General features: G+C 47.8%; 1 protein-coding gene across 34 annotated transcripts in view; it reads right to left on the bottom strand.

The window, feature by feature from the left end:
- The window catches only part of LOC147116285 (cyclic nucleotide-gated channel beta-1-like), a 441619-nt gene extending 433467 nt beyond the window's left edge, over positions 1 to 8152 (bottom strand). For all 34 annotated transcript variants that reach the window (XM_085991081.1, XM_085991080.1, XM_085991082.1 and 31 more), the window contains exon 1: positions 8045 to 8152. The gene's annotated coding sequence lies outside the window, so the exon portion shown is untranslated. The remainder of the gene's footprint in view (positions 1 to 8044) is intronic.
- Between the last annotated feature and the right edge of the window lie 725 nt (positions 8153 to 8877).

Here is an 8877-nt window from a genome sequence, read left to right on the forward strand (position 1 = left end):
CTAAACCCCACGCCGCTGATGCTAGCGGAACGATTTAAATTTTACGACAGAAGGCAGCTACAGCATGAAAGCAATGCTGAATATTTGCTGGAATTGCGTAAATTAGCGAAATATTGCCAGTTTGGAACGGGACTGACAGATGCACTACGAGACAAATTTGTGTGTGGTTTATTTAAACAGGATACACAAAAGCGACTGCTCGAGGAGAATGAGCTGACGCTTGAGAAGGCGGTCACTGTGGCAGCAGCACACGAAGCCGCAGCGAGAGGCACGGCAGTAATGCAGCTACGGTCACCGGAGCTCAGTGCACACAAATTGGGTGTAAGTTCTGGCAAATGTTATCGTTGTGGAAAGACAACGCATGATCAGAACCAGTGTTGGTTTAAAAACCAAGAATGTAGAACTTGTGGTAGGCTTGGACACATAGCTAGAGTATGCAGGTCAGGGAAGAAGACCAGCAACAAGAAGTCACTGCAAGGAAAATACGCAAAAGTACACAAGGTGGCCGAACAGGAGTCCGATTCAGACGCTAGCAGTAATGAACTGGCTGGCTTAAGCAGTATTGAACTGGCTAGCTTAAGGGTACTCAACGTGGGTAAGGGTGCAGACCTCCAGACAATTTGGGTCACTCTTCAGATAGAAGGAGTCCAAGTAAAACTGGAATTGGACACTGGATCGGCATTGACGGTCATAAATAAGAAAGATTATGGAAGGTTATTCCAACATATTCCCCTACAGGATACGGAGCTCATATTGAAAACATACACGGGGCAAAGAGTGTACCCCATCGGGAAAATTGAGGTCACAGTGGTCCACAAGGGTGAAGAAAGTCAAATAATGGACTTATATGTGCTATCTGAAGGAGGTCCTCCACTACTAGGACGGGAGTGGATTAGGAAAATGAATATCGACTGGCATTTCCTACAAACAATAACGAGTGAGAACTCGGTGAACATAATCAACCCAGACTCTGGAACTGATGAGGGTAAGACCAACCCGTGTGCAAAAGACAAAGTTTCAGCACAGAATTCCACTGAGATAGAGAATTCTGAGTCTGTCCAGTCTACTGGCATGCACATTTCTGAGGGACACCGGGCTCGAACTCAACTCCATTTCAAACTGCAACAGCAATTAGAACAAATGATTCGCCGTTTTGAGCAAGAGATGAATGCGACGAAAGAGTTCTTTGATATAGAGTGGGAACATCTGGAAAGACAACAGAAGCAGCTGCTGGAGCAAATGGAGCAGGAGCACACAAAACGTCTGATGTCAGAGGAGTTAACGGTCAGCCAACTCCTGCATATGCTGAAGGACAGGACTCTGAAATGGGAAAAACTTGAACACGAACTTCAATATTCAAACGAAAGGGGTTCGGAGCTCTCAAAGGTTATTGGAAGAGCTGAGGTGGCAACACAGACTGAGATGACTGCAACAGAGCAGCCCTTGGATGCCAAAAGTACGCTGACTCACGTCAACGTAGAACAACAGACCGCTGAAACAGCTGCTCCGGTAGAGGGATTGCATAGTCCGATCAATCAATCTCCAAAGGAAGTTGAAGTATTAAAATCACAAATGAGGTCACTAGTAAACGACTTGCTGAAAGCCCAGAAAAAGCTGGATGCAGAGGTACACATGAAGAAGTCTCTTCAGGAAAGATGTCTGGATTTGGAACAAGAACTGGCTAACGTCCAGCTGGGTATGGAAGAAATAGAAGACCCTCTCGCTGGCCTAGATCAGGACGACACCGAATATTACCATGACCTATTGAGTGACACTGAATATTATAGTGACCTGGTCTGCCCAGCTTGTGATAAAAACTCCCAAAGTGCAGAAATCAGGATGAATCACTTAAAGTCTAAGGAACATAGGGAGATGGTGGCGCTACAGCTGGCAGCTGACAGGGGAGCCCAGAGAGTCTCTAAGAAGCAGAAAAGGAAAAGACGAAGCAGAAGATGATAACCATCTGAACCATTATCACCCCTACCAGATCACACACGTGGTCCCTCCGAACGGAGCCAAATCAGTTCGGAAGTTCAAGCTGTTAAATCCATGGAAGGACTATTGAATGAGTCACTCCAGCAACGTGAACCGACTACACCACAGAGACTGAATCTGTGAACTATTTTCCGCAGAGATTGAATCTGTGAACTGTTTTCCGCAGAGACTGAATCTGTGATCTGTTTTGACATGAAGTTATCTATGTATCTATGTTATTCTGTTATGTAAACCTGAAGTTATATATGTATATATGTTATTACGTTATGTTAAATGGGGAGATGACTGTAAAGCTAAGAAGGGAGGAATGTTGTGTATGTAATATGTGTGCTACTTTAAACCTATGGACAGGACTGCACTACTTGTAGGGCGTAGTGATACGCAGTACCACTCCTGGCCATAGGGGTATAAATAGTACTGTGGGTACTGATCTCCCCTCAGTTCCCGCCTGTGGGCATGAAGTAAAGACCTACGTGTAGTCCCTACCTCCAACCAGTAAAGACCTGTTTGAGTTATACGTTTAAGTCTTTGTGTTAATTGTTCAATACAATACACATACTTAACAATAGCCTCCTGCTGAGAGCCCTTCTCCCCCTCCTCCACCTCCCCCTTCTAGCAGCTTGTCCTGCTCTGCGTGGCCTCTGTTCATTCTCCCAGCCACGATCAATTCTAAGAGGAAGGCCTACCAGGTCACCCATGGCTGGAAGCAACTTGTTTCAAAAATTATCAAAAAAGTACTTCAGCACTAGTCAGACCACTCCCTGTAGACTTTTGACACTTTAGCCAAGTATAGGAAAGCTCCAAAACTTGTAGAATTGCACCAACAACCAGAAGAAATAATCCAGCAACTAACCTGTAAGTAGTTAATGATCCCTTAAAGTAGCATTGATGGGGGATCCTTCATGCCGTTTAACATCATGTTCAGCTGTGCGAGGTTAAGATAAGGCGTAGGCTGGAGCATGGCGCTTGAAATGGCAGCACTAGCGTCAAATCAACATTACACATTGATTGACATCATAATCTGCCTGCTCTGCAAGCTGCCGGCGGTCGTTAGGTGCATGCGCATAAACGTCTTTACCAAGATGGCGTCCAGTGCACTTCCTGTCGAAAGTGTGCATGCGCGCATCTTGGACGCCATTTTCGAAGCACTACAGGTGCTACATAGCCCAATTTCTTTCCCCACTGGCTTTTCAGGGCCTGACTGTTTAACAGTGAGTGCTATGTATAATAGACACTGAGGGGGATAAATTGGTGTGCGCCAACTGAATTGCAGATGTCACCGGCAACTCGAGTTAATGGTAGCTGCTTAAAATGGCTGCAGCATGACCGGTGAAAAATTCACGCTGGGGGTTGGCAATGTGGAGCGCAGCACTAACTTACTGTGCAACGCCCTCCTGATGGCGGTAATGGAGGCCTCTGACCTGAAGTTCCCGTCCACGGTCGGTGATGCAGCTTCTTACAGCCTCTAGGAGCGAGGCTGTGGAGTTTGCAAGGCATTGTGGGTAATTAAAGGGGCTACAAATTTACGGGGCAATGCATTCAAAAATAATAAAAATTGAAGTGCAGTGAAAAAATGCAGCTTTCAGCCCTTACTGCCTTTCAATAAAAAAATTACCATTAAAAAGAAGTCCCAAATGGAATTTGGCACTTCAAGCACTTAAAGCTGAATTCCCTTCCGAACCTTAAAAACTGGGAAAAGTGCTTCAGCACTAACACAAATGGTTCAGCAAGTGAGGGAAGGGGCACCCAGGGTCTCGCACGCAATACTCCAACTTTATGCAGGGTGTCAACACTGCAAGAAAGGTCCTCTACCCACAGGGGCCAGGAGGCCCTCCAGAAAGAATGATGTGTGAGTACATCACCGAGGCTGTTACTGCCAGCAGTGTCGCCCCCACCACCTGGCTCCTGTGCCCAATGAAGCTTCATGACCTCAGACCACTGGTCATGGTCAGTGAATGCATCTTCAAAAGCCGTCTCCCACCAACTGCACCACTAGCCTCACACACTTCTCAATGCCTGGCTACCCCCCCTCCCCCAATCACTCACCTACCAACAATCTGTACCAATCATGAGGCACATCTCCTATTCCTAGCCTCACCTTACCCCCTTGGAGGAGACGGTGCTGGCCATCCTTGGCAGGGGCATGGCTGAGCCATTGGCCAGCGACAGGGCTGAAAGGATACAAGATGCTGGTATCCTCCTTCTGGCAAGCACGTCTTGCTTTCCTGCCCTCCCCACACCACAATTCCACCCTTGTGCCTTCATCATTTCACACACCCAAAAATGCAGCCTGCCCAGCCAGTGGTTGACCAAGAAGAGGTAGAGGAGAGTGAAGAAGAAAATTATTGATTTGACACTCCCAGCCACCAGCTCCTCAAGGTCAACCAGCAAGGCCATGTGCAGTGTCCTCCACTGAAAGTCAGCAGCCTTCCACCAGCTATGCTGCAGCCACTGGGGTAGCACTGCATGATATCAGTAGGGTAGGCAAAGGCACACACAAGACAGTCACTAAGAGAATGCATAAGGGTGATGAGTTGATTTCTTGATGTCATATTGGATGGATAGATGTATAAAGTTGGATTGAAAAGTTTGCTTTGTGGTGGCTTTTATTGCAGCATCATGGCCAAGAGGACACTGTGATGGTCAGTAACAGAGGGAAGGTAAGATGTGGGACAAATGTTGAAAGGGGAATTGGGGTTATGGTCACTGGGACCGCAGGCGGATGATTCCATCCCGGATATCCCGGCCACAAAGGGGCTGTCTGAGATGCATCCTTCCATATGCTTCCTCCTCTTCTGCTTCTTCCTCTTCTGTGTCTTCCTCTTCCCTCTGTGAGCGAATGCTGTAAATCTGAAATTATAGCATAAAATGCTGGAAATACTCAGCAGTTCAGGCAGCATCTCAACCTGTGATGTGAACTCTGTTTCTCTCTCCACGGATGTTGCCTGAACTGCTGAGTATTTCCAGCATTTTCTGTTTTCTCAGAGGCCTTCCTTTACCATCCGATGCCTTGCAAGCAACCAGCAGCACTCCCTACACGCTTAAAAAAACTTTTAACATCTATTGCAGCAAGCCACTACTTCAATAAAATCAAAAAAATCCAGTCCAAAAGCTTAAATGCAAACTTACCTGAAAGATGTGTGTGTCCCTTTAAGAGGTGCCGACAGTGCCTCTGTCAGTCTCTTTGCACGCTGGGTTTCCCTGGCAAAGTTGTGACCCAGCGCTGAACTCAGCACTAGGGTTGAAGTTGGCCGTGGTGAGATTAAGTCAGTGTTGCAGGGCACTAATACTTACTGGCAGCGCTATCGGGATGACGAAAATGGAGGAGGTTGCTGGACCCGACACCAGCTGGCGAAAAACCGGCAGCCGCCGCTGACTCGCCATTTTCTGATGGTAACGGGCGGCGTAAAGCCCCCAAATTTTTCGCCTTGACTGTTTAACAGATGGTGCACTGTACAATAACAGACACAGGGGCCTAGGCTTTCTAATTGGAGCACTGTCGAGGAATAGACTGCATAATCCTGAGTGCACTGTGGAATACAGACACCACAGAGCAATAGATACTGGCCTAGAAATTGAGTGCCCTTAGCGCCGATTTTGCGGCGCTAGAGGGCCTAGCGCTGCATTTGGCGCCGGCGCCGAAATTGCCTGGGGCCCTTACGCCGCGGTAGACCGGTAGCGCTGCGCCGGCACCGATGACGTCATCGGTGTGCGCAGCGTCCCGGTTGCCATGCCGACGGGCCCCAGCGCCGAAATTCAGTTGCGGCCGCCTCGCCTGTGACAGCCGCAACTAAGACTCTGGCAACAGAGTCTTACGAGTCTTTGCGCCGGCGCATTAAAGGCCCCGCGGCGGCCGGCCGCTTTCCCGCCGGCCGCCTGGCCGCAGCTCCCTCCCCGGACTTCCCCCCCCCCCCCCCCCCCCCGGAACAGAAGCAAGCCCAGCACTTGTCCGAGGTGCCGGGCTCATTTTTTAAAAGATTTTCGCGGGCCGCGATCGGGTGCAGGCAGCTCCTCCTTAAGGGAAGGAGGAGGCCTGCACTTCCCGAGCCTGCCGCACCGCATCGGGTGCCGCAGCGCCGGAATTGCGGCGCGAAACGGCAGTTAGCGCCGATTTACCGCCGCAAAGACCCTTCAGTAGCGCCGGCAGCCGTTTGGGCGCGGCCCTGCTGAATTTTTGGCGCGCGCAGGGGGACTTAGCGCCGGCACTAACTTCCGGCGCTAAAGCCCTGGCTAAGCCAAAACTCAATTTCTAGGCCACTGACTTTACAACACTGAACACACCGAACACTAATGCAGACACTGGCTGTGTAACATTGTAAAACAATACAAACTGACCATACAGCACTGAGTGCACTGCAGAATAAATACAGATAATGACTGTACCATCGCAACTGAGTGCACACTGTACAATAATAGAAACTGCACTAGAGCAGATGGTAGCCAGGCAGACTGTACCCTAAGTGCATTCTGCCTGACCAATTCCAAACCCACCTGTATTTGTGGATTCAGCTTATCTGCATAGGTGCAATGTATCCCAGAAGTGGTCCTCTCTTTGACAGAGCCTTGCGCTTGACAATAGGGGGTGGAATTCATAATGGGTGCCAATCCAACATACTTGCAGGAAAATGAGGTGGGAGCCCCAATTAGGGCCCTCTCACCTCACTTACATGGCCATACCTACTTAGAGTGTAACCATTCCACCCCATCTCGGGACTCTCAGGCAATCTTTTTGGAAGACAATGGGGACACAGCCCAGGTGTAATGGGTCCCACTATTTTCTTTTCTTTGTGATATTCCAAGTGGATATCATTATGGGTGCATCTTGGGCACCCACCCCAGCGGAGACGGGGGCAGCTGGAATTGGGCTGCAGGCCTGCCGCTGGAGTTGGCACAATACCCTAAGGCCCAGCAGTCCTTTGGTTGGGCACATTGGTCCCTGACTCCTGAGTGATGCCGATCTTTGTCTTAGATCTAGACACAGGCTTGGTCCCACGGGTGGGTTCCACTTCCACTGGACGAGCGGCCGTAACGCTTTCCTTCACCCTGCGTGGTGGATCCCAGGTGGGACCAAGCAAACTTGCAACCTGGGGAACCCTACCCACCCGCTCGTGCCCCCTCTGACGCAGAGGACCAACTTTGGGGCAGATGGAAGTTCCATCCCAAACAAGGCCCTGCAGAAATTAGCAGCTTAGGCCTAGTCCTGGCATATTCAGGCTCCAGCCTGATTTGCAGGCCTTCCTTCTGATTTATGGCATGAGTGCACTGGAAGGCCACGGATTTTCAGGCTCGCTGACTATACAAGTGAGGACACTGTAGAATAATACTGATGCTGATTGTGTAGCACTGTAGAATACACAGATGATGATATTGAGCACACTGGAATAGTAGACAGTTGCTGTAGAATGCTGAAGTATAATACAGCAGCATTATACAGCGAATAATACAGTAAAATAATCCACACAAACTGTATAGCAGTGAATGTATAATTAATATATGTAGGTAGCAACTGTAACAAGAATCAAACCTTACTGGTTTGAGCAGATTCTTGACTGAGATTTGTGTCATTCTTTTCACATGATGCAACTGAATATAATAATCTTTCAGAAAACCTAATTAAAAACAATGTTTTGTGGGTCACTAATGTTGCACTCACTCTATACTGATTATCTGCTTTAAGACTATAACACGCGGCCATTAATGGCTTTGGGATATGCTGCAGTCTCGCCATGAGCCACTCAATGTATAAGCAAGGTACTGTAGTATGACTGAGTTACTGAAATTTCATTAACATTGTTTATTGCCTTTAAGTTGGGTGTAATTTGCAGAATATAGTCATCTGTAGCTCATTTACTTCTCATCGACTGCTACGTAAAGCACAGACAAATCCTTAGCCAATTAAAAAAAATACAAGACGTATGTAAAGGCCAGATTTCAAATCTGCAGATATAGTTGACAGTTTTACTGTGAGCTTGTTGTTTCTTTCCACCAGAAGATTACAAGACAGAGTGTGTACCCACAAGCATCAAAATCTAAACAACCCAAGATTTACCTGTGGTGTTGGAGAGGTTAGTGAGTGGGGTCCATTCCTGAAAGTCCCAGCTCGATGTGTATAAGCTTGTGCGTGTGAATTGCTGCCCCCAGGCACTCTGGGACCCAAGGGGAGATTAAGCTATCACCCTGCAAGGAAAGGATTAAGGCCATGAAGGACGTTTCTCCACAGTAAAGTCACTGAGAGAGACACGAGAGAGGAAGAGGGAGAAAAAGAAAGCGGTGGAAAGAAAAATAACGAGAGTGTGAAGGAAGGAGAAAAGGGACAGAACATGAAGAGAAACAGATCATGAGAGAAAGCATGAGTGAGATGAAGACAAAAGAGAAAGTTAGAAACTGAGGAATGAGATTTGGTGAGAAAGGGAATACTCATCAACACGCTACTACAGAATGCACAGCCTCTCCCTGCCTGGTTACATAGAGGGTTGAATCATAGCATCTTGCAGCACAGGAGGCCCTTCGGCCCATTGTGCCTGTGCTGGCTCTATGCAAGAGCAGTCCAATTTGTCCCACTCCCCCTGCTCTTTCCCCATAACCCTGCAAATTTTTCCTTTTCAAATATATCTCTAATTCTCTTTGAAAGTTACTATTCAATCTGCTTCCACCACCCTGACAGGCAGCCTTTCAGTCAATCCCTGGTGATGTTCAAAATCTTATATTAATTATACAAGTCTGTCTAATCTTCCTAACACAATTAATGAATAGCTGGCTATGTTCCAGCTGTTCATCGGATTGGGACTGAATTCAGTCTTAGCGAAGAATGACAAGTGAGAGAGACAGAAATGAGAAGCAAGAATTGGTTAAACATAGGCTCTAAGACAGTAGCTCAGAGGA

Source organism: Somniosus microcephalus, chromosome 6 (genome assembly GCF_052327205.1).
Source record: "Somniosus microcephalus isolate GS21.2 chromosome 6, FLI_Smic_1.0, whole genome shotgun sequence".
In the NCBI taxonomy this organism is placed as follows: Eukaryota; Metazoa; Chordata; class Chondrichthyes; order Squaliformes; family Somniosidae; genus Somniosus; species Somniosus microcephalus.